The sequence below is a fragment of the Cupressus sempervirens genome, chromosome 7 (genome assembly GCF_028749045.1).
Source record: "Cupressus sempervirens isolate cs-2001-9-10 chromosome 7, ASM2874904v1, whole genome shotgun sequence".
Classification (NCBI taxonomy): domain Eukaryota; kingdom Viridiplantae; phylum Streptophyta; class Pinopsida; order Cupressales; family Cupressaceae; genus Cupressus; species Cupressus sempervirens.
In genome coordinates, this window is record NC_143124.1 from 319,203,414 (window position 1) to 319,227,149 (window position 23,736).

A 23,736-nucleotide genomic window follows, 5' to 3' on the forward strand; every position below is an offset into this window, starting at 1 on the left:
TCCAGACTTTAGCATTAGACTTACAACAAGTTCTGAACAAACTAGTTCTTTGATAGGAATCCAATGTCCTATCACCAACTAACACTCACCGATCCAACAAACTCTCTCCCTGCTTAGACTAACTATCCTAGACTAAAACCTTATTCACACTAGTATTTTTCCTCCCAATTGGACATTCAAAAGGTCTATGCCCTTCTTGACCACACTTGAAACAACTACCTTTGAACCCAACTCCACCTATCCTTTGTTTTTGTTCAATAGGTTTTGGCTCACGTTAGCATGTGCCAAACTATCCTAATTCTCCTTCCCTAAGGAACTACCTTGATTCTTCCTCTTTAGCTTCTTGTCTACTCTTAAAGAATACTAATAAACATCCTCAACTGAAGAAATATTTAGTATAACAACCTCGTCCATGATATTGAATCTCAAACCATTAATGTACTATGCTACCTTCTCCATTGATAATTATATATGCCCAAAGAGAATAGTCAACTTCTAGAACTCCTCAGTATAATCCTTTACGATCATATCCTTCTCTTTCAGATTCAACAACTTCTTAAACAACTCAAGCTCGTAATTAGTAGGAATGAACTTATCCTTCAACTTAGTCACCATCAACCTCCATCTAGTCATCTTCATTTTACCTTCCTCTTCTCTATCCTTTTTTAGTTGTTTCCCCCAAAGAGTAGCATGTCCTTTCAAAGTCTTCAAAAAATTCCTTATAACTACCTTCAATGACCACATTCCTAGGTAAAAAACCTAAAGCACTTACAATTATAGTAACCATGTTAGTCTTCATCAATGCTATCTATGATCTGAAACTATTTTTAACCTCCTCCATCTTAGATCTAAAATCTACTTTAACTTTGCCTAAGATCCATTCTTATATAGCATCACTAAGATCATTAATTTACCTAGGTTCTAATCTTATTTGAGGCATCTTCAAAAATTTTAGCAAACCCTAAGCAAAAAATCCACTAATCCAAAAGATCAATCAGCTACAAGATCAACCCTGTTTGCAAATCCTGATGTAAACTACCTCAACTTTAGTGATCTATCAATACACTCAAGAACAACCTTTTCTCTAATATCATCTGACACAACTCAAGGTAGGAGTATCCCCAAAGGAGATGTGCTATCCCCCAACTATATAACCACAGAATGAAAACACAATAGCAAGAAGTCAAAGTGCAAGATCTTATACCAAATAACAATAATTTGTTCATAAAAAAAAAATGATTACATGTATGCCTAGCTTTAAGCCCTTCTAGGTTGGGGCCAAATTCAAATAGAAATTACAAAATCAGTTATACAAGCTCCAACAAGATCCAAATTACAAAACAACTCTTAGCTATCCTAGATACAAAACTAGATAAGAACATTAAGAAGAATCCACACCTGTACCCTCAGGTCCACTAAGAGATCCTTTAGTTCCTAAGTTGTAGCTCTAGGTCCTCAAATTCACATCTATGATTCATTCCATCCCAACTCAATAACTAAAAGACTCCAAAAGACCCATACTTATACTAATATAAGCCACAATTTGGCATAGCAATTACAAATTAAATACATGAAGGGCCACAAGTCAGCCTGCAACAGCAACAAAATTTGTAGAAATTGATATTCGAGAAAATTTGTGATATCACCTAGATCCAATTGAATTAGAACTCATGATTTAAATAATAGGTATAAATTTAGGTCCTCTAAAACTCCTTAAATGTTCAAAGTCTAATTCCTTAACGATAAGTGCACATCCATCCCGAAAGTCCAGCACAAAAAATTGTCATGCAAAACTACTAGAAATAAATGCTCTGGGAGACTTGTGATATCTCCCAACTTATGAGGAATTAGAACTTGTTCCTTGGATAAAATGCATTACTTTGGGCCTTCTTCAATCCCTAAAGTTTGTAGCCTCTCATTCATTTTGTAAAATTATTTATATAGCCTACAATAGGCTTCCATAAACCAAAAATATATATTTCCAACAACAATGTAAAAATAGTTCAAACATCAACTCAATCCATCCAATCTCTATGCAATCATGAAAAAAGTTCCCCAATGTTTCTCCTACACATCCCTAAACATGAAAACATAATTCCACCAAAATCCAAGCTCAATGCTCCTCAACACTTCAACAAAATTCCTCCAAACATGCAGGATTGCAGGCAAGCGTAGGATGCTCCTGCATCAATAAAAGAGCACCTATTTTACAAGTAGATGAATGGTGTTTTAACCCCATGGTACCCTATTATGACCAAATACACTATTAAATATACTACTAAATATATTACTAAATATGTGTCTAAATCAACTATCAAATATACTACTAAATATGTGATTAAATATAATACTAAATATGTGACTATACACATGATTAAATATACTATTAAGATCAACTAATAAATCAATTACTAAATATAATACTATATATACTACTAAATATACCACTAAGCCAATGATCAAAATTAGTGATCAAATAAATGACTAAAATTACATAGTAGTAAATTTAGTAGTGTTATAAATGACTAGAGATTAACTACTATTAGTCACTTGACTAAGTTTAGTCACATATGTACAAATTTTAGTGGTTTTTTAGTCACATATTATTATTTTCGTACTAGTGTTGGTTACTACTGATACTCAATCGACATTATATTTTCTTTATGTATAATGGCACTTGGTCAATGCTAGCATCAATTGGCATAAAATTCAAGCTGCTTAATCTTATGCTATTTTTATTGGTCAAGCCTACATATTTGATCATTGTTTGGTTACTTCTTCTAGGCTTTAGTACAACTATCTTCTATACTTGTAGCAAGATTAATCAATTATATTATCTTGTCAAAGTTAAACTAATCAAGTAACCATTGTAGTTCACCATAACTCAACCTTTCCTCTAGGTAACTTTTTATGTCCTTATTTTCAAATCCTCTTCATCAATCATCTAGATATGACAATTAAATCAAATAGAAAACTTTCTTACCAATAAGGTTTGACATTAATGACAACATAACAATTATCCCAATTATAGTTTCCAACAATTATATAATTAAATTGTTGATTAAATTATGAGGATTACTTCACCATTGTATTATAAGGGTCACAGACATTTATGTTTGAAATTTGAGCTTATGACAAATCTATTTGACTAGTTTTCTAACATGATTCCATTTGGAATTTTTAAAGTTTTACTGAAAATCATATCTATAGAATGATCAAAAGATATGTTTGAGATGTCATAACATTGAATCGGTGAAAGATGAGCCAAAAATTATAATTCTCTTGGATTATACAACAAAAATAGTCTAACCATTCTAATTTGAAAGTTTTTACCAATTAGTTTGAGAACTCTCTCAGATCCATTATGTTTGCAACAATCTATGTTTTTCCATGTTCAATTGTATAAATTTTAGTAGCCCACTTTGTGTGCTTACCAATCATGCCCATCTATTTGTCAAGAGACAGAAATGTACTTGAATAATCTTCATATAATTTTTTTTAAATTCCTTAAGTTCTAAATTCTCAAGCTATTGTTTAACTAATTTGTAAATTCAAATCCATATGCAAATTATTGTTTCTAACAAGTTGTTTGTGGGATTTTCTTAAGATAGGTAGCTTCCAAGATTACAATATTTTTGTTTGGAATATCATCATGAAGTAAGAATTTGTAGGTTTAATTATGATGGATCAGATCAAGTCTATAAGGTGGCAAGGCTTGGTCACTTATTTTGGACATTTCTAAAAGTCTACCAAGAGGACACTTCCTTTTAGTTTGGATATAAGTAAGATTTTGGAAATAAATTTATATTCTAGATAACCAAATACTGCTTAACTTTCATCAAGTTCAATATGGTGATGTTTAATAAACTAATAGATTAGTTTGGGAGTTCAGGTTTTTGAGTTTTAATTTTTTTCTAGTGGGACCTACTATGGGGACTAAATGATTGCATAAAAATACTAGGGGATTATGAGGTTTGAAGATGTTTAAAAGTTGTTATAATACCCCTGATCATTAATTTTTTTTTAAGGATGCAAATATTAGTATTCAAGATCAAAGAAATACATGGAGTTTTATATGAAATAATAAGTAAAGGGTGTAATTTAACATAAAGGCAAGCCTTGAGGGTTGCATTTATTGTGGTATACTTTAATAATAATATTTTCTTTTAGATTGACATCTAAAATATCTCTCTTCAAATAATATTTTGTGAGATTTTCATGAGATTAATATAGGTGGTTCCTATCACAAGACTTGGGAAGAAATTAAGATTTCCACTTTAAAGACTTGTATCTAGAATATTTGTACAACCAACGTGACATGCTTGGCAATCACAAGATGCCTTTAACATTGTCTTGTCCAGTTAAACTACACTCTAAAACCTTCTTGATAAGATATTATATTACTATCACCTTATCAAAGTAATGAAATCCAAACCCAAGAATTGATTGTGCATTCCCCTTAACATGATGTTGCATGCAAATTCATCATGACTTCTGACAGATGTTCTAACTCTTAGGAGTTCCATTATTAGGAGCTACAAAATTGGCCAAAATAAAAGGGTCTCCTTTATTGTTTCTCCACAAAATATACACATCTTAGTTGATACATATGTAAGAAAAAAAGTTACCATTAATAGACAAGGGGCAATACTCTATAGTGGTTTATTATTTGAACTATTAGAATTGCAACTTGTTCATGGAAAGATGTTATATTGACTCATTATATATATTTTTTGGTTTGACAAAATGAGGCACATTTATCACTAGAAGTGAAGCATTCTAGATACAAGTAAACATCTATAGGTTTGATCACTAGTATAGGTAAAATTTGGACACTTTTGATACCATGCACAAATGAGTGACTCAAAATGGGGCATGCTCATAAATGGTAGTCAAGCTCCCAAATACTATGCACAATTACAAGAGGATGTAATGAGAATCCCATTATAGGCCTTGGACAAAATCACTGACTAAGTACCTATAAAATTTATGACTATTCTTTATATCAATGCATAGGGAAAATGCATAGATCTAGTTGTTTATCCATTATATGGAATGCCTCATCTATGATCTAGGACTTTACTTATGAGTTAATGTGTTATATATTCTATGTCAGTGGGACAATGCTTGAATAGGTAGAAGCATTTTTTTTAGTACATGAAGTATACATTTGAGTATTTTTTGGTAGTAACAGACCAAAGTGTTTGATAAAATGCAATGGTGGTGCATGATTACACTAATTCTACTAGATTCTAAACTGCAAAAGTTATGTATTTGTTTATGAAGATTGAAATTTTATCTAGTAATTTTGGGCATGAAATAAATGGGAAAAGGATTTTCTTCTTAGCACATATGATTGTGTCCATTTTATCGAACTGAATTACCCAACATTTTCTAGAGGTAGGGATACTTTGGAGAATTTAAGTAAAAATAATCATTATGATCAATCTCAATGTTGGTTGGGCTTTTGGAAAAGAAGGAGTCTCTATGTGAATGTGTGCCTTGGTCATGAATATAAGGAAGGGTTTTGATAGACCAACCAAGAAGTGACATTTTTCATAAAGTAGGAGGAAAACCAATAGGTACGATGGACACATATTGTAACCATATGATTTTATGAGGCAAATGATGATCTCATTCAAAGGAGTAGTTAATTTGTGTGCACAAATAACACAACATCACAACAATTAGATCATGGCTATTCCAAATGGTTGCAAGTCTATTCTTTGGTTAGATAGGACTTTTCTATTGTGATGACCATTTACAAATTAGTAGTTTCAATGTTGCACTTATAGTGAGTGGTTAGGTTTAGGTTCACAATGATTTGATGCCAAATCTCCAATCATCCTTTGAAGATATGAAATTGTTACAAATAGCACATTGATCATGCTTAATTCTTTTGTGGCATGGTGATAGGATAAACATGTAGGTACATATTACCAATCTAGTGATGACATGATGCACCCATAGGGTGGTCAATCTAGATTAGACCAACTACTTTGGAGGGAATCTCTAAATGATTTAAAATTTCATTTATTCCAACATGAGTTAGGAGGAGAAGTTGCAAGTATAATTGAAAAATATTACTAAGTTTTAAATTTATCATAAAATGAAATATTTTAAATTTTGAAAACAACCCCTTTCATCCTCAAAACTTGTAGATTTTTAATGGATGTATAGGAGGTATTTTTTTATCAAAAGATAGAAGTACCATGTTTTGTTGGAATCGTGTCAAAATATTTTGCATGCCAAGTATGTATAGGTATTAATGAGTACGATATATCTCAAGTTTTGTAAAACATGGCCATTATAAAGAAAATATTTCTAGTTTTACCATGAACATTAAAATTTAGTTTATGAGCAAATAGTTATTTGGGTTGTTCTCAAATTTGGTAGAGATCCTCCTAGAAGTGTTTTCTTACATTCAAAATAACTTAGTGTGGATTTTGGAAAGTTTCTAGTAGAAAATTTGGCTTATCTCCACCTATTGGATTCTTTTTCACTTAAATATATTTTATGATTTTGTTCAGGAAAATGATGTAGGGTTAATTTCTAGTTGAAGCAGGAGAGATGAGAGAAGCTTTGTAACAACATCAAATGGACTTTGAAGATGACTGGTGTAAGAACACCTATTCCTACACTGTCCAGGGAGTCAACTACATCAAACTCCACATGATTTTTACTCATGGTTATTTATTCCTAATTAAAAGTCATTTATAATTAGTAGAAGTTGTTTTCTACTTTTAAATAATCCCATTTGTAAGACATATCACCTTTGGTGTTCAATATAAACCATGGGTTTTGACTATGGTCATTGGCAACATATGAGTCATAGGATAGGGTAGGTGTGTTTATAGGATTCTTAACATGTTTTATGACCCAAGGGCACTAAAGGAAGGTCTTACTGTGGTTATAATATGCATTTTAAAAAAAATGCAAAACATGGCACTTTACAACAAAGGTTATTTGATAAATTTTTCATAATTACCTCCCAATGGTCATAACCTTTGAAAAGTAGTTAGATTATTTGGGGGAGGTCTTAAAATTTCCCTTTCAGGTGGGTGGAAGATAGAATGTGTAATTTTGTATTTGAAATCAATAAAATCTCAAAAAAATTCTTCTAATTATATTGCAACATGTGTGTGTATGGATAGGTATGGATTGGTAGGAGAAAATGATTTTCTTAATTAGGATGAAATTAGTTTGAAGGATTGAACTAATAAGCATCAAAGTTTACTTAGCATTCTTCCTGGGGTACACCAAAACCCTTATTTCATTGACAAGTCTTAGCAAAAATGTCCTAACTTGGCTTTCCACCATGGGAATTTCATGCCACTCAAGAAAATGAATGTTAGGAGGGTGTACTATAGGATTCTAGAAATATGGAAGATGGGGATTAAGTTTCCCAATTTTTCAACCTAGTCCTATGCCAAACATCTGTATGTGTTTAGTTCAAGACAATAGGCATTGAAGTGTTAGAGGTACTTTGGGAATAGATCAAACCTATCTAATGGTAGATCACAATCTCTAATATACCCCTCCTAGTTTCTTAGTTTATGTTTAAGCCCAATTAATAGCCTAGTTTTTACTTCATTCACAAACCTAATCAATTAGGTGTAATAGGACTAATTGCCACATTATTGGTTTTTGGTCTTCTGATCATTTCAAAGTCTAAAACCTAGCAGTATAAAGCATATTTGAAAAGGGTATCTAGATATCAAAAAAAAAAAAAAATCTAGGTCTTTTGGATTAATTTTGTACGAAGTCCTCATTTCCTCTTTGGTAGGGCTAATCAAGGCTGCTAGGCCTTAAAGTTAGTTCTTTTATTTGGGCCATTAGGCATATGTTGGGTTGTCTTAACCCATCAATTTGAATTATTTTCACTTTTTAGGGACCTTTCCATTCCCCTTTGAGCATATAGGTTCCCATTTCATGCAAATTCCTAGTATTTAGTAGTATTTTTCTAAGAGACCTAGTTGTGCTCTTTTGTGTGCCTAGTTCATATTTTTGTGCAAGTTCATATAAAGGTGTAGAGCCCTCTAATGGTCCCATTTTGGGGTATTGTAGTAGCCATAAGGACATGCCATAACCTAATTTCCTACATAAGGGAGAGCTCTCCATCAATGACATTTGGAATCAAATTAGATTTGACTCACTTTCTCTTTCTATATCTTCTTATTGTTCATCATAGTACACAGTTGGGTCCAACTTACGAAGCAAGTTTTGAAGCTATGCTTCCACCTTTCCAACAAGATTTCACATCTTCAACCACACTATTAAGTAGTTTCTTAAGGATATTAATGTTAGAAATTGGGAATACTAAGAGGTGTGTGGGTGGTGGGGGGAATGAATCAATATTCTAGAAAATTTAGCCAAAAATTGGATATTATTAATTTCCTTATAACTTACATATGGAAGTAAACTAACAATGTTGAATAGTAAACATATCCATATACAAAGAGAACTTATTTTTTGAAATATTCAAGACTAGCTAGGTTACTAAGAGGGGAGGGGTGAATCAATAACCTCAAAAGCTTTATCAAATTTAGATCTTGATTGTAATAATCCAATTACCATTTAGTTCATCAAATATGATCTACTTGCATGCATGAGAAACATAAAACATATACAACACTTGAACATAATGATTTGGTGACCCAGATTTTGGAATTATGTTATATTTTTCATTAATGACAACACTTATTTGATTCTGTAAGTTCTTTGAGCTCATCACTCAGTCTATAGTTTATACTAAGCATTCAGTGGTTGCCAAGTAAGTTCATCACTTAAGCAGTTCACACCGAGCATTGTTGAAGCTATTGAATGAGTGTGTAGTCCAATAGTCTTCAAGTTATATCTTGAGTAGTTCAAATGGAAGAAAGTGAAAGATCCAAGTCAGTATTTTAGATACAAATGGATCACATGAGATTAGGTCTTACTAAGCAAGGTTAGTCATAGACTCAACCAAGCTAGGTTTGGAGTAATGAAAGTTTTGTTTAATCACTGAGTCACAAGTTTCTACCAAGCTAGTGAGTGGATGATAGTCTATTATGCAGCACATCATTATGGTACCTAGAATTAATGGAGAAATTTTCATCAAAAGGGAAAAATTTGACTTTATTTTTCACCATGACTTTGGTATACACAGAGCTAAGTGATTCTAGGTGCATCCAGGAAATTTTGATAAAATTTGTGGCAAAGAATTTGTTCAAACTATTTCTATCATCTACCAAGTAACCATCACATCCAAGAGTAGCAGCAATAGCAAGGCAAAAAGAAGATTCAAAATGTTGGTTAAAGATTTAGAGTGGAAAGTTCCTAACTTCAAGCTAGCTCTAGCAATTGCAAAGTCACTAGACCCTAATGGTGCTCAATCCCAAATTCCACCCAAGGTACTTCTTATTAATGACATTCACACTCATTTTAAATGTTCTATTTAGGAAATTGGAACCCTAGAGATGGAGAGTGCCTTAGAATAAATGTGTGTTGATGGTTCGTTAAAACCCAAGCATAAGCACCTAGAGACCAAAGGGTTGAATCATATCACACACATGCCAAGGAGCTTTTAGATTAAGTGGATTAGGTACATTCTTAGTCATGTGCATAACAGACAATTATGGTTAGAGAAACTAGTGTTAATCACCAAGAAAGTGATTCATAAGATTACAAGTCCTTCCATATTAAGCAAAGCCAAAACTACAAAAACCCTAGGTTGGGATGAAATCCAAAAGTAAACCCTAGCCAAGTGAGATAGTAGAGATCTAAAGATTAGTAATGTTTCTGACATTGAATTCGGATTTTGTATTCACATCATTGCCCACAAAATTTACAACTCCAGTCATTTGAACAATGTTCCATGTGAGGTAATGGATTTAGCATTTAAAGTTTTGAAGAAAAATATGGAATTTGACTTGTCAAAGTTATTACTAAAATAATTGAATAAAAATATGGATAGTATTAGGATATCAAAGAACAATGCTACAAATTTGGTTCTTTGTTGAGATATATTTTCTTTTATGTACAAAAGTTTTTCCCATCCAAAGGTTTTGTAGTATGGAGAAATGATGTTCCTATTTTGTATTAAATAAATGAATTTATTGCAAAAATGGGTATAAATTTTGATGGAATTATGGATAATTACATGAAGGATTTCTAGGAAAGGGTGAACAACAAGTTTAGGATTCCTCCTAAGCTTGTTGAGGATTACAAAGATGATGTATGTTTTATGGTTGATTGTGATAGAGTGTATATTCAAGTAGTCAAGCCTTGAGTTGCACGGGTGAAACCTCTTCTATATGAGTTCAATATTGATGAAACCAAACATATCATTGAATCACTAGTAAATGAACTAGTTGATCCTAACGTACCAATTTTTGGTACATATGATGAGGCCAAAGCCAAAATTGAGCTTGAAATCAAGCTACCCTAGGCAATCAACAAAGGAAAGAGGAAGATAGCTAAGATGAAAGCTTCCACTAGCCCTCTTATGCTTACTAAGGGTAAAGGAGAGGATGAAGAAGAAGGAGGAGGAGGAGGAGGAGGAGAAGAATAGGAATCTAAGAAGGAGGTAGAGCCAACAAAGAAGAAAGGAACGGTAATCATTACCAAACCTCCCAAGGCCTCCACAACTATTTTCATAAGAAGATCAAAAGGAAAAGGAAAAGGAGATAGTGAAGTTGTGCTTGTGAAGCCCTCACTTACCTTTCAAGAAAGGTTAAAATAGATGGAAGGAGTAGGCATCACAAACTTCAAGGCCCTAAAGTTTGAGACTAGGACTGATGCTGAAAAGGTGCAAATTGAGGAGTTGGTACTAAATAAAATTGGGAGAATGGAAATATTCCCTATATTAGATTGCTCCAAAAATTTCAAAATAATTTTTGGCAAGATTGCAACCAAGGTGGGAATCAGTTGTGCAGATAGAAAAAGATAAAAATTAACAATCTTTGAGAAAGCTACTGCCTAATCTTATAGATGCAGAAGTCAAGACATCAATGAAAAATAATGAAGGTAAAATGATGATTAGATTCCATACATGTTTGATTTTGATCAAAGACATTGAGAATATTGTTATAGATGCAACAAACATGTGGAAGAACATGTATCATCTTCATAAGCCCACTGATGACCCAGTGGAAATCAAGGATGATGATGATGATAGTAATGATGAAGAAGAGGATAACACTCCATGTGTTACTTTTGATGTTGAATATTATCAAGCACTGAAGGTTGATGATGAAGAGAAAGAGGAAGCAGCTGAAGAGGAAGAAGATGAAGAAGATGATCCAATGAAAATAGTAGCACAAGGCATAGCTTCCCTTCCTCATTTTCCACCTAAAACTACTACATCATCAGGGTTGGAGATAGTTTCAGAAGGTATGATTGCAACCACCTCAGATATATCATCTACACAATCATTATTTTCTACCTCACAACTTGATGTATCTACAATGGAAGTGTTTATCACTTCATCTACCAAGTTGCAACCCTCTTCATTAGCTCCCAAGCCATCTACAACTTCAGTAGTGTGTGAATCAATTAGTTCTTCAATTGTGTCAACTTCTACAACAACATGTATAGTAAGTTTACTAGAATGATCTACATTTTTGTTTACTACAACTTTGATAGCACAAGCTTCTATTTCAATCAAGTCTAGAGTTGTAAGTACTCTAGTTTGTGCTTTACCTATTGTTAGTTCATTTTTGCATAGCACATTAGTTTAGATACAATTAGCACTTCTTTCAATTTTCCTTCAACTGGACCCATTCAATTTTTTACTACAAGTCCAACAATTTCTACTATTTTTTCCATTTCTAAGTTCAAGGAAGTGAGATCAAAATTAAAACCAAGGACTCCTTTAAAAAAAATTATACTAGTAAAGAAATTGATGAAGACATTGATATGGACAAGGAAATTGAAATTCCTAAATTGGATCTGGGCACTCCCACAACTGATGAAATGATACTAGTCAGTCAACTTTTGGAGCAAAAAGCAAGGGAAAAACAATTAAGAGCTAAAAGAGATAGAGATTTTACTATAATTGAGAATGCTAAAAATATAATAACTAATGCTATAGGTGTTGATGTGGACTCATTAGAACACATTTTTTTATAGTTAGAAGAAGTTGTAAATAAGTTTAATGAAGATACCTCTAGCCAAGAAAAGCTTATTGAGAAGGTAGAGAAGAAGTTTGATAATAAGGTGCTTGAGTACATTGCTTAGCACACTGCTATAAACCAAGTAGATTTATCTTCGATTTTGAAAAATCTTGAACAATCTTTCACCAATGTAACATCACTTTTTGGCAAGCTTTGTGATGTTACTAAGTTTACTAAGGAGATCAAAGAAAAATTGAGCAAGATTGATGTAGATATCAAGGCAAGTACTCAAAGGCTATAGCTTGACCCTAGTTCAAGCTCATCACATCACATGAAGGTGAGATTTTTGTCAAATTTGAAGGTGGAATTGGTAAGAGAGGAAGTCAAAATAAGGTCCATACTAATTGATATACAAAATATGCTCCTTCTAGTTATGGACTTAATGCAGAAACACATTGCATATTAAAAAACATTGGTCCTAGATAACAATTTTTCCATGTAGTTCATATGATTGAACTTTCTACAAAAGTTCAAGTGCTTATTCTCAAGGTACAATCCAAATTTCTCTCACATTTTGGTGTCTCTATTTGAATATTTTGCATATCTTTTTGGCATTATTGTCAAAAAGGGGGAGTAAGAGACATGGGAGTAAGAGATTTGTGGAGAAAATAAGGGAGAAAATAGATTGATTTATGTACAAAATAAAAAGGATGAAAAGCTATATATATATTATGCCATATGTATGGGGAAGATATGCAAGATATGTATATACAACTTTACAAAGATCAATTTTGAAAAAGAAAATATAAATATGTTAGTGTACATAAGGCTAATAAGTGTTTTTGTCACTAATGCCAAAGGGGGAGGTTGTTGGCATTATGTTATATTTGTCATTAGTGACAACACTTATTCAATTCTATATGTTCACCAAGCTCATCACTTAGTCTATAGTTTATATCGAGCATTCAGTGGTTGCCAAGTAAGTTCATCACTTAAGAAGTTCACACCAAGCATTCTTGAACCTACCAAATGAGTATGCACTCTAGTAGTGTTTACTGACCTTACAGTGTTCACTAAGTAGGTAGTGGTTACCGAGCTTCTCAATCTCTACTAATTCATCAGTTTGTGAGATGAAAAGTTAGTATTTACTAAATGATGGATGTGTAGCATTTACTGAGTGAGAGCAAGGTAAACAAAGGATTCATTATATACCAAGTAACACTATATCTACCAAGTCTGCAATGGTTACCAAGTTCCAATCTACATTGTGTGACTAGTATGGACTGAGCTTCTACTTCTATGAGTGTATGATGATGTTGAGTAATGCAGTGGATGTCATGTATAAGAAGTTTGCTAAGTTAGCTTGAAGAGCCCGAGTTTTCTACTATTTGGCCAACTCGGTAATATTTTGTTTACTTGTGTTTTAGCCGATCAGCTTGTATTTGTAATATTGGAATGGTATATATGTAATGTATTGTATCATTTTCAATGTATGGATGAGAGTATCAAGGAATAAATGTGTAATGTTTTGAGAAGAGTGAATTCGAATTAGCAATAGAGTAGAGTATTCAGGGAGGTCTACAAGGAGAAGTAAGGATATATCAATAACAAGAGGTGATCTGTACTTCAAGTATCTAATCAACAATAAAGTTGTAATTTAGATCTACTATTTCATCCTAAGATGTGAATCATTTTCCAAATCCTTTAATAGGATATACTTAACAGTCATTGTGTAAATATCTTAACAGAGTGCATACTTCATTTGTATGTTTGTAAAACCTCTAACAGGGTGGATCTAGCAGTCCAAATTGCTCTTAATAGGAAAGATCATTAGAAGTGGTTAATGTAAGGCCTATCATGCCAACTTTATACTGTAGTAGTTAAGTTTTGTGTGTATCATTCCCATCCCAATTTTACTTTCTATTTGGAAGGTTTTTGGGTCACCAAAATACTATGTTCATGTCTTATGAATGTTTATCTTTCTCATGCACATTGATGAATGAATGGTGAATGATTTACATTATTAAGTGCTGAATTGATTTAATTCTTTTGAGGTTACTAATTCACCCCTGCCCTCTTAATAACCTAGCCAGTCTTGATTACTTCCAACACTAGAAACTTTCCAAATAGAATGTAAAACTAGGGTGGGGATGATACCCACAAAACTTCAATACTATAACATAAAGTTGGCCAGCTAAGGCTTACATTGATCACTTCTAATGATCTTCCCTGTTAGGAGCAATTAGTACTACTATGTCCACCTTTGTAGAGGTTTTAAAAACACACAATGAAGTATGCACCAAGTAAAGAGATTTGAGAAAGGACTATTAAGTCTACCTTGTTAAAGGATTTGGACTGGTTCACCTGTTAGGATGAAGTACTGGATCTCTGACTTATAATTGAATTGTTGATAGAGATTCCTTGAAGTACTAATCACCTTTATGTGATGGATTTGTTTGTTGCTACTCCTTCTTTTATATGGCCTTACAATATTCTTTTTCTACTATTGATTTACATTTGCATGCTTGTTTTCCACATTATTGTCACACTTGGATATGATACAATAAATTACATATATATCAATCCAATTAACACAATTACAAAGTTGGCCATCATACCAGTTAACACTAATATTACAAAGTTGGCCCATATATAGATACTTGGGTTCTAAAGGCTAACTTGGTGAAGTTTTGACACTCAACATCCACTATCATTAATTGACATCATCAGGCACTCGATGGAAGTAGAAGCTCAATTCACACTAATCACTTCAATGTAGTTTTGAACTCAGTCTGCACTACTAACTCTATAAATACTATGTAACTGGGTGTAAACTAAATTACTTGTTTACCATGACTACACTAGGTAAATGCTAATCTCCATATAGCTCAGTTAACAATGGCTTTTCTTTAAATTAACTACTAGCTCTATAGATATAGAAAAGTTTGGTAACCTCTAGAATGCTCAGGTTGAACTGTTAGACTTCATACTAATTGAATTCACTTGGTAACCACTAAAATGCTTGGTAGGATCTGTAGTGCTTAGTGGCTACTGAAATGCATGGAAAATACTGTAGAATATTCAATAGGCTTGGTAGCCATACAAAATCTGAATAAGCATTGTCACTAATAACAAACTTGACTAAATGTCAACAATCTCCCCCTTTGGCATTATTGACAAAAACACTTATCAACCAAAACTTGTGTACATCACAATGTGATACTAGCTCAGTATGGTATACTATTTTTGAGATTTTTCAAAATTTGTCTTTGTAACTATATAAAGTATACTATATCTACAAATTCTCTGCTATATACACTTTCTCCCTTTGCATGATTCTCTACCATACAATATACATAGCATACCAAGTATCTCTCCCAATATATAGCATATTAAGTGTCTCTCCCCCTTTTTCACAATAATGCCAAAGATTTATTTAGAACTTATTTACATGGGGAGACTAAAATGAGAAACAAAATAAAAATGTACCTTAAGAATGAGTGATAAGTGTTGGAAATATTCAAGATATGATAGGTTATTGAGAGGGGAGGGGTGAATCAGTAACCTTAAATTTTTTAAAATAATTCAGCACTTTAACCATATTCCCTATTCACCATTCATTCATCTAATTTACTACATATATGAGAAAAAAAACATTTATAACGCATGTACATAGTGATTTGGTGACCCAAAAACCTTCCAAATAGAAAGTAAAACTCGGGTGGGGATGATACCCACAAAACTTCATTACTACACTATGAAGTTGGCCTATTATGGCTTACATTGATCACTTCTAGTGATCTGTCTTGTTAGGAGCACAAAGGACTACTAGGTCCACCTTGCTAGAGGATTTACAAACATACACTAAAGTATGCACTCTATTAGGAGATTTATAAAAAAGATTGTTAAGTCTACCTTGTTAAAGGATTTACAAAATTGATTCACCTATTAGAATGAAATAGTGGATCTACTTACAAATTGATTAGATCCTTGAATTATAGATCACCTCTTGTGACTGATGAATCTTTACTACTCCTTGTAGACCTTGTTGAATACTTTACTCTGTTGTTGATTCGCTTTCATTCAAAGCTTTTCATGTCTATTCATTCACATCTCTTCTTTTTGCAAAGGATATATTACATTACATATATACCATTCCAATAATTACAATTGCAAGGTCGGCTAAAACACAAGTGAACAAAATATTACTGAGTTGGCCAAATAGTAGAAAACTTGGGATCTTCAAGCTAACTTGGTGACCTTCTAATACTTGGCATCCACTGCATTACTTGACATCATCATGCACTCAGTAGAAGTAGAGGCTTGGTCCATACTAACCACACAATGTAGCTTGGAACTCAATAACCATTGGAGACTCAGTAGATATACTGTCACTCAGTAAAAAATGGATCCTTTGTTTACCTTGATTTCACTCGATAAACACTATACTTCTGTTACTTGGTAAACACTGTACTCTAATCACTCATTAAACATTACACTTTGATCACTCGATAAACATTACACTTCCATCACTTAGTAAATAGTGGACTCCCATGACATAGTTAGACAACTTGGTAGATACTGAGATGCTCAGTGTAAATTGTGAAGCTTGGTGTAAACTTTGAAGCTCAGTGTAAACTGTGAAGCTCGGTAGATACTGCTGGGATGCACACTTACTCGGTAGCTTCATGAATGCTTGATATGAACTACTTAATTGATGAACCTACAAGGTAACCACTAAATGCTAGGTATAGACTATAGACTAAGTGATGCACTCAGTAATCATTCATAATCAAGTAAGTGTTGTCACTAATGGCAATAATAACTTAATGCCAACAACCTCCCCTTTTGGCATTAGTGACAAAACACTTATGAGCCAAAATATATGTACATAACCTGACTCACTGATTTTTGGTTTTTCAAAATTGATCTTTGTAGAACTGCTGCATATAAATTTCTATATATCTTCTTGATCACTTATAATGTATATATAAAGATTCTTATGTATACATGCTAACTCTAGTGAGTGCTAACTCCCCCTGTCACTCATAGTGATAACTCTCCTCACTTATTATGTTGAATCTTTCCCCCTTTTTGAGAATAATACCAAAGGACTACGTATATACAATTTATATGGCTACACCAAAGTCACATAGGAATTCTTGATGTACCTTAAGGATGGTTGCAAAAGTACTATCCCAAGTCTGCTATAAAATTTGACAGGTGGAGAGAGCAATTTGAACTTATGCTGATAATTGGATCAATTGATCAGCCAATAAGAAGTTCTGATCGTGGACCAATGTTTTGAAATGAGCAAGGTGTTTCTACATTGTGTCCATTATAGGAAGGATCATGTGTTGGATGTCTATGAGTGTAGACCGAATCCTTGCTTCCTCTCAATAGTTCAGCCTGAACATCTACCAAATACCTAATTTTGGTGTGATGGGAGGTTGTGGAGGAGGAGTCCACCTTTAGCTTGGATGCACTAGATTGCATATCAATGTCAATCTTATTTAACTTATCCTTTATTTCTTTGGTAGAACCAGAAACATCACAAAGTTTAGCAAAAAGTGATGTTGCATTATTAAAAGAATTTTCAAAACTTCCCAAAAATGTTGACAATTCAACTTCCTTTATTGCTATCTTTTGAGCAATATGCTCTAGAACCTTATTATCAAATTTCTTTTCAGCTTTTTCAATTAGTTTCTCTTCTGCAGAAGAATCTTCATTAAATTTTTGTATAGCCTCTTCTAACTGAGTCAAAATGCATTGAGTAGAATCTACTTCAACATTTATAGCATCTGTAATTATATTTTTGGCATTTTCAATTATTCTATATTCCTTATCCCTTTCTAATCTTAACTATTTTTGTGTAGCTTTCATCTCTATGAATTGAATGCCTAACCTCATCTCTTTAATGGTAACATTGTCATAGTCAATCTTAGGAATCACTATTTATGTGTCTAAGTCAATGTCTTCTCCAATTTTATTTCCAGTGATCAAAAGTTTTAATGGATGCTTTTTTTTTGACTTTTGTGATGATCGGTTTGACCTTAGGAACATAGACAATAGTGGAGATAGAAGGGCTAGAAGTGAAAACTAGGATAGGACTTGAGGATTGAATGCCAATAGAAGTGCTAATTAGATCAAAAACTAAAAAACTTCCCAAAAATGGTATCATGCATGGTAAAGTACCCATAATAGAAACTAAACTAATTGGAGTCGAATTGGATATAGATGATGCTAACGAAAACAAAACTATAGAACTTACTAGAATTGATGAAAATGAAATTGTGGAACTTACTATTAATGAGGCTAACTTGGCGGTTGAAGAAGTGATAGATAACTTGGTAGATGAAGAGCTTGGCACATATGGTCTAGATACTTCAAGCTGGGAGGTGGATGGTGAAGATTGAGAAATTGATGTGTTAATTGTGCTCACAATCTCACTTGTAAAATCTATCTCCATAGTGGATGTATCAATCTTTGGTGGAGAGTAAGGAAGGGATGCAATCACTTCTGCTGAAATTTTAACTGGATCCTCTTCATCTTTTCCTTCCTTGTGTGCTTCTTCCTCCTTTTTTTCTTCCTCTTTTTCTACCATTAGTGCATGCAACTCTCCTGGAGTAACTATGATGGATGGAGTGCTATCAAAATCACCACTGTCACTGCCCTCATCATCCTTGATTTCAAAAGGATCATCACTGGGCTTTTTTAGATGATAAATGTTCTTCCACATATTTGTTGCATCATTTACAACATGCTCAATGTTTTTAATTAAAATCAAACATGTGTGAAATCTAATCATCATTTTACCTTCATGTTTCTTCATTGCTACCTTTAATTATGCTTCAGGAAGACTCAGTAGTAGATTCCTTAGGGATTGCTCATATATGTCTTTGGCCATTTGGGTGGCTGACTCCCATCTTGGTTACAATCTCTCCAACAACTTTTTAGACATTTGAGGGGTGAGCTAGTCCATGGAGTATTTCCATTTACCCATCTTATTGAGTACCAATTCCTCAATCTATATTTTCTTAGCATTAGTTCTTGTTTCAAATTTCAATGCCTTGAAATTTGTGATGCCAGCTCCCTCTTCCAACTATTTAAGCCTTTCCTCAAATGTGAGTGGAGGCCTGACTAGTATAGGTTCCTGCTTGCATTTTATGGTTCTTCTAGAGAATACTACAGTAGGCTTCTTCTTAGGTTTGGTGATAATCACCTTTCCTTTCTTCTTTGTTGGTTCCTCTTCTTTTTCAGATTCAAGTTCTTTTTCTTTGCCTCCTTCTTCTTCTTCATCATCTTCTTCATCCTCACCTTGTCCTTTTATAAGCATAAGAGGGTTGGTAGCATTTTTCAACTTAGCTATCTTCCTCTTGCCTTTTCTTAAAGCCTGGGGTAGCTTGATTTCAAGCTCGATTCTAGCCTTTGCCTCATCATATGTTTCAAAAATTGGTTTCTTTGGGTTTACTAGCTCATTCATCAGTGCTTCAATAATGTCCCTAGTCTCATCAATATTAACTTCATAAGGAAGAGGTTTCACCCATGCAACTTGAGGTTTGACTGCCTGAATGTATACTTTATCACAATCAACCATAAAGCATACATCATCTTTGTAGTCTTCAACCAATTTTGGTGGAATTCAAAACTTATTATTCATTCTTTCCTTGAAATCTTTAAAATAATTGTCCAACATGCTATCAAAAGTTTCACCCATTTCTACCACAAACTCATTTATCTAATAAAGAATGGGAATATCTTTTCTCCACACTATAGTTCCTTTTGATGGAAAGATTTTTTGAACATAGAAAAATAAGAAAGTTAGTAGAGAACCAACTTTATAGGGATTTTTCTTTGAACTCCTTATGTTGTCCATGTTCTTGTCCAATTGTTTCAACAATAATTTTGACAGGTCAAATTCAAGGTTTTTCATTACAATTTTAAAGGTGAAATCCATAGCATCACAAGGTACACTATTTAGTCGACTAGAGCTATAGATTTTGTAGGCAATGACATGAATGCTAAATCTTATTTTGACATCAGATACAGTGCCAACCTTCAAAACTCTACCATCCCAGTTAGATAGGGTTTGCTTTTATAACTCATCCTATCCTAGGGTTTTGGTAACATTCACTTTTTTGAGCATAGGGAGACCTGTGATTTTGTGAATCATTTTCTTTGTGATTAACACTAGCTGCTCTAACCATAGTTTCCCATTATGCACCTAACTCAAAATATATCTAATCCACTTGATTTGGAAGCTTCTTGGAATATGCAAGATATGAGTCAAGCCTTTGGTTTCAACATGCTTATGCTTGGGTTTGAAAGAGCCATCAACACTCATTTCTCCTAGGATCTTGTCCATCTCTAGGTTTCCAATCTCTTGAATAGAACATTTAAAATGTGTACGAATATCATTCATAAGGAGTACCTTTGGTGGAATTTGAGATTGAGCACTATTAGTGTCAAGTGATTCTACAATGGCCAGAATTTTTTTGAAGTTGGGCGCTTTCCATTCTGTACCCTTTACTAGCATCTCTAAACCCTTCTTTCCCTTGGTGCTACTACTACTCTCAGATGCCATTGATGCTCAATAAAAGATAGAAATTTTTCAAATGAATCTTTTGCTAGAAAGTCACTTGGAATCTCTTGAAATTGCTCGAATTGAACCTAAAAATATCTTAGCTCTAAAATCACGATGAAGAATAAAATCAAATTCTGCTCTTTTGGTGAAAATTTTGTCATTAATGCTTGGTACAAAGGTAGCTGAGATTTCATAGTGGTTGATAGGCTATCATTCACTTGCTTAGTAGAAGCTTGCAACTTGGCGATTGAATAAAAATTTTGTTTCTCGCAACCTAGCTTGGTAAGGTCTTCAACCAAATTTCTTCAGTAGATGCAACAGGGCAAAAGATATGCTTTCTTTGATCTTTGTGTATCCGAAATACTAATTTGATCATTTTTCTTTCTTTGTATTTTGGAACTTCTTGAGATATCACTAGAAGATGCAGTTCCATATTCTTATTTATGAATCTAATTGGAAATGGTGGAGTCACCCACTTCTTGAGTGACGTTGCCATCATTTGAACTATCTTTCTCGGTAGATTTTGGAATCCATTGTTGCCTTATCTACTTCTGAATGATATCAGCTTTAGCTTTCTTTTCATCTTCAACTCTTCCTATATTCATGCAATTCTTAGCTATATGACCAAGTTTAGTGCATGTATAACATCTTACAGTAGTGTCCTTCTTCCTTAGGTGATGTCTTGCATAGTCTTTGCCAATGTGTCCATATTCTCCACAATAATGACATTTTCACCAGGTATTGTAGTCCCATCCAAATATTGCTTTAACAAGTTGTTCATCTAGATTGAATGATTTGGATTTGCATTGGAATGCCTTGTGACCATGCTTCTTGCATTTGTGACAATTTCCTTCAAATTTTGATTTCTCCTTGCATTCATTAGCTTTATGACCATGCTAACTGCAATTATAGCATTTACCATTGAATTTACCTTTTCCATTGCTCCAAAACTTGTTTGATGTGTGACCTAGCTTAACATAGTGATTGCAAGTAGGTCTTTGATTCCTTTGGGCACATTGTTTGGAGGTTTCACCTTCTTCCTTATAACCAAGTCCAGCTTTACCTTTTTTTCTATGAAGATTCTGCTTACTTTGTTGATTTAGTTGACTTATATCTACTTGAGTTTTCATAATTCTCTCATTGACTTGCTTTGCAGTGATTAAGTCATTTTCCAATCTTTCATTGATTTGTCTTTCAGATCTCAAGTTGCTTTGTAAGCTTTCATTGATTTGTCTTTTAGTGATTAGATCATTCCTCAAGCTTTCATTTTTAGATCTCAGATTCATAATTTCTTCATTTGCATTAGATAGTTGATCCACAAGATCTTCATGCTAAATGGATTGATTATTTCTTTCCTCTAAGTCTCTAGTTGCCTTGTTTCTCTGTTCCAAAACTTCACATAGCCCGATCGATTAAATTTCTTGTTCTCTTTTAAGCTTTCTTACCTCTTCTTGTAGAGAGCCATTTTTTTCTAGGAGTTCCTTGATAGCCTCATTTGCTTCATTTGAGCTACTTGATGGTAAAAGGTCTTCAATATTTTCTTCAACATCCTGATGGTCATTCATTTGTCTTGCAAGTTCCTTCCTTCTCTTTAGGGATTGAGAAATATGCTCCTTTGTTTCTTTGAGTTGAGCCATGGCCATTTCTAGATCTAGCTTTTCATTTTCAATAGCTTTGTCAAGTCTGAATATCTCCATTTTCATTGATCTTTGATCAAGCTATCAAACTTTATCTTGAGAACCACAAAGCTCTGATACCAATTGTTGGAAATATTCAAGATATGATAGGTTACTGAGAGGGGAGGGGTGAATTAGTAACCTTAAAATTTTAAAACAATTCAACACTTTAACCATATATACTATTCACCATTCATTCATCTAATTTACTACATATATGAGAGAACAAACATTTATAACACATGTACACAGTGATTTGGTGACCTAGAAACCTTCCAAATAGAAAGTAAAACTCAGGTGGGGGTGATACCCACAAAAATTTGTTACTACAGTATGAAGTTGGCCTCTTAAGGCTTACATTGATCACTTTTGGTTATCTACCCTATTAGGAGCACAAAGGACTGCTAGGTCCACCTTGTTAGAGGATTCACAAACATACACTAAAGTATGCACTCTATTAAGAGATTTATACAAAAGACTATTAAGTCTACCCTGTTAAAGGATTTACAAAATTGATTAACCTATTAGAATGAAATAGTGGATCTACATACAACTTGAATCTTAGATCCTTAAAATATAGATCACCTCTTGTGACTGATGAATCTTTACTGCTCCTTGTAGACCTTGCTGAACACTCTGCTCTGCTATTGATTCGCTTTCATTCAAAGCTTTTCATTTCCATTCATTCACATCTTTTTTTTTTGCAAATGATATATTACATTACATATACACCATTCCAATTATTACAATTGCAAGGTCAGCTAAAACACAAGTGAACAAAATATTACTAAGTCGACCAAATAGTAGAAAACTTGAGATCTTCAAGCTGACTTGGTGACCTTCTGATACTTGGCATCCACTGCATTACTCGACATCATCATGCACTTGGTAGAAGTAGAGTCTTAGTCCATACTAACCACACAACATAGCTTGGAATTCATTAACCATTGGAGACTCAGTAGATATAGTGTCACTTGGTAAAAATTGGATCCTTCGTTTACCATGATTTCACTCGATAAACACTATACTTCTGTTACTCGGTAAACATTGTACTCTCATCACTCAGTAAACATTACACTTTGATCACTGGGTAAACATTACACTTCCATCACTCGATAAACACTGGATTCCCATGACATAGTCTGACTGCTCGATAGATACTGAGATTCTTGGTGTAAACTATGAAGCTTGGTGTAAACTATGAAGCTTGGTGTAAACTATGAAGCTCAGTGTAAACTATGAAGCTTGGTAGATATTGCTAGGCTACACATCCACTTGGTAGCTTCATGAATGCTCGATATGAACTACTTAAGTGATGAACCTATAAGGTAACCATTCAATGCTTAGTATACATTGTAGACTAAGTGATGCACTCGGTAAT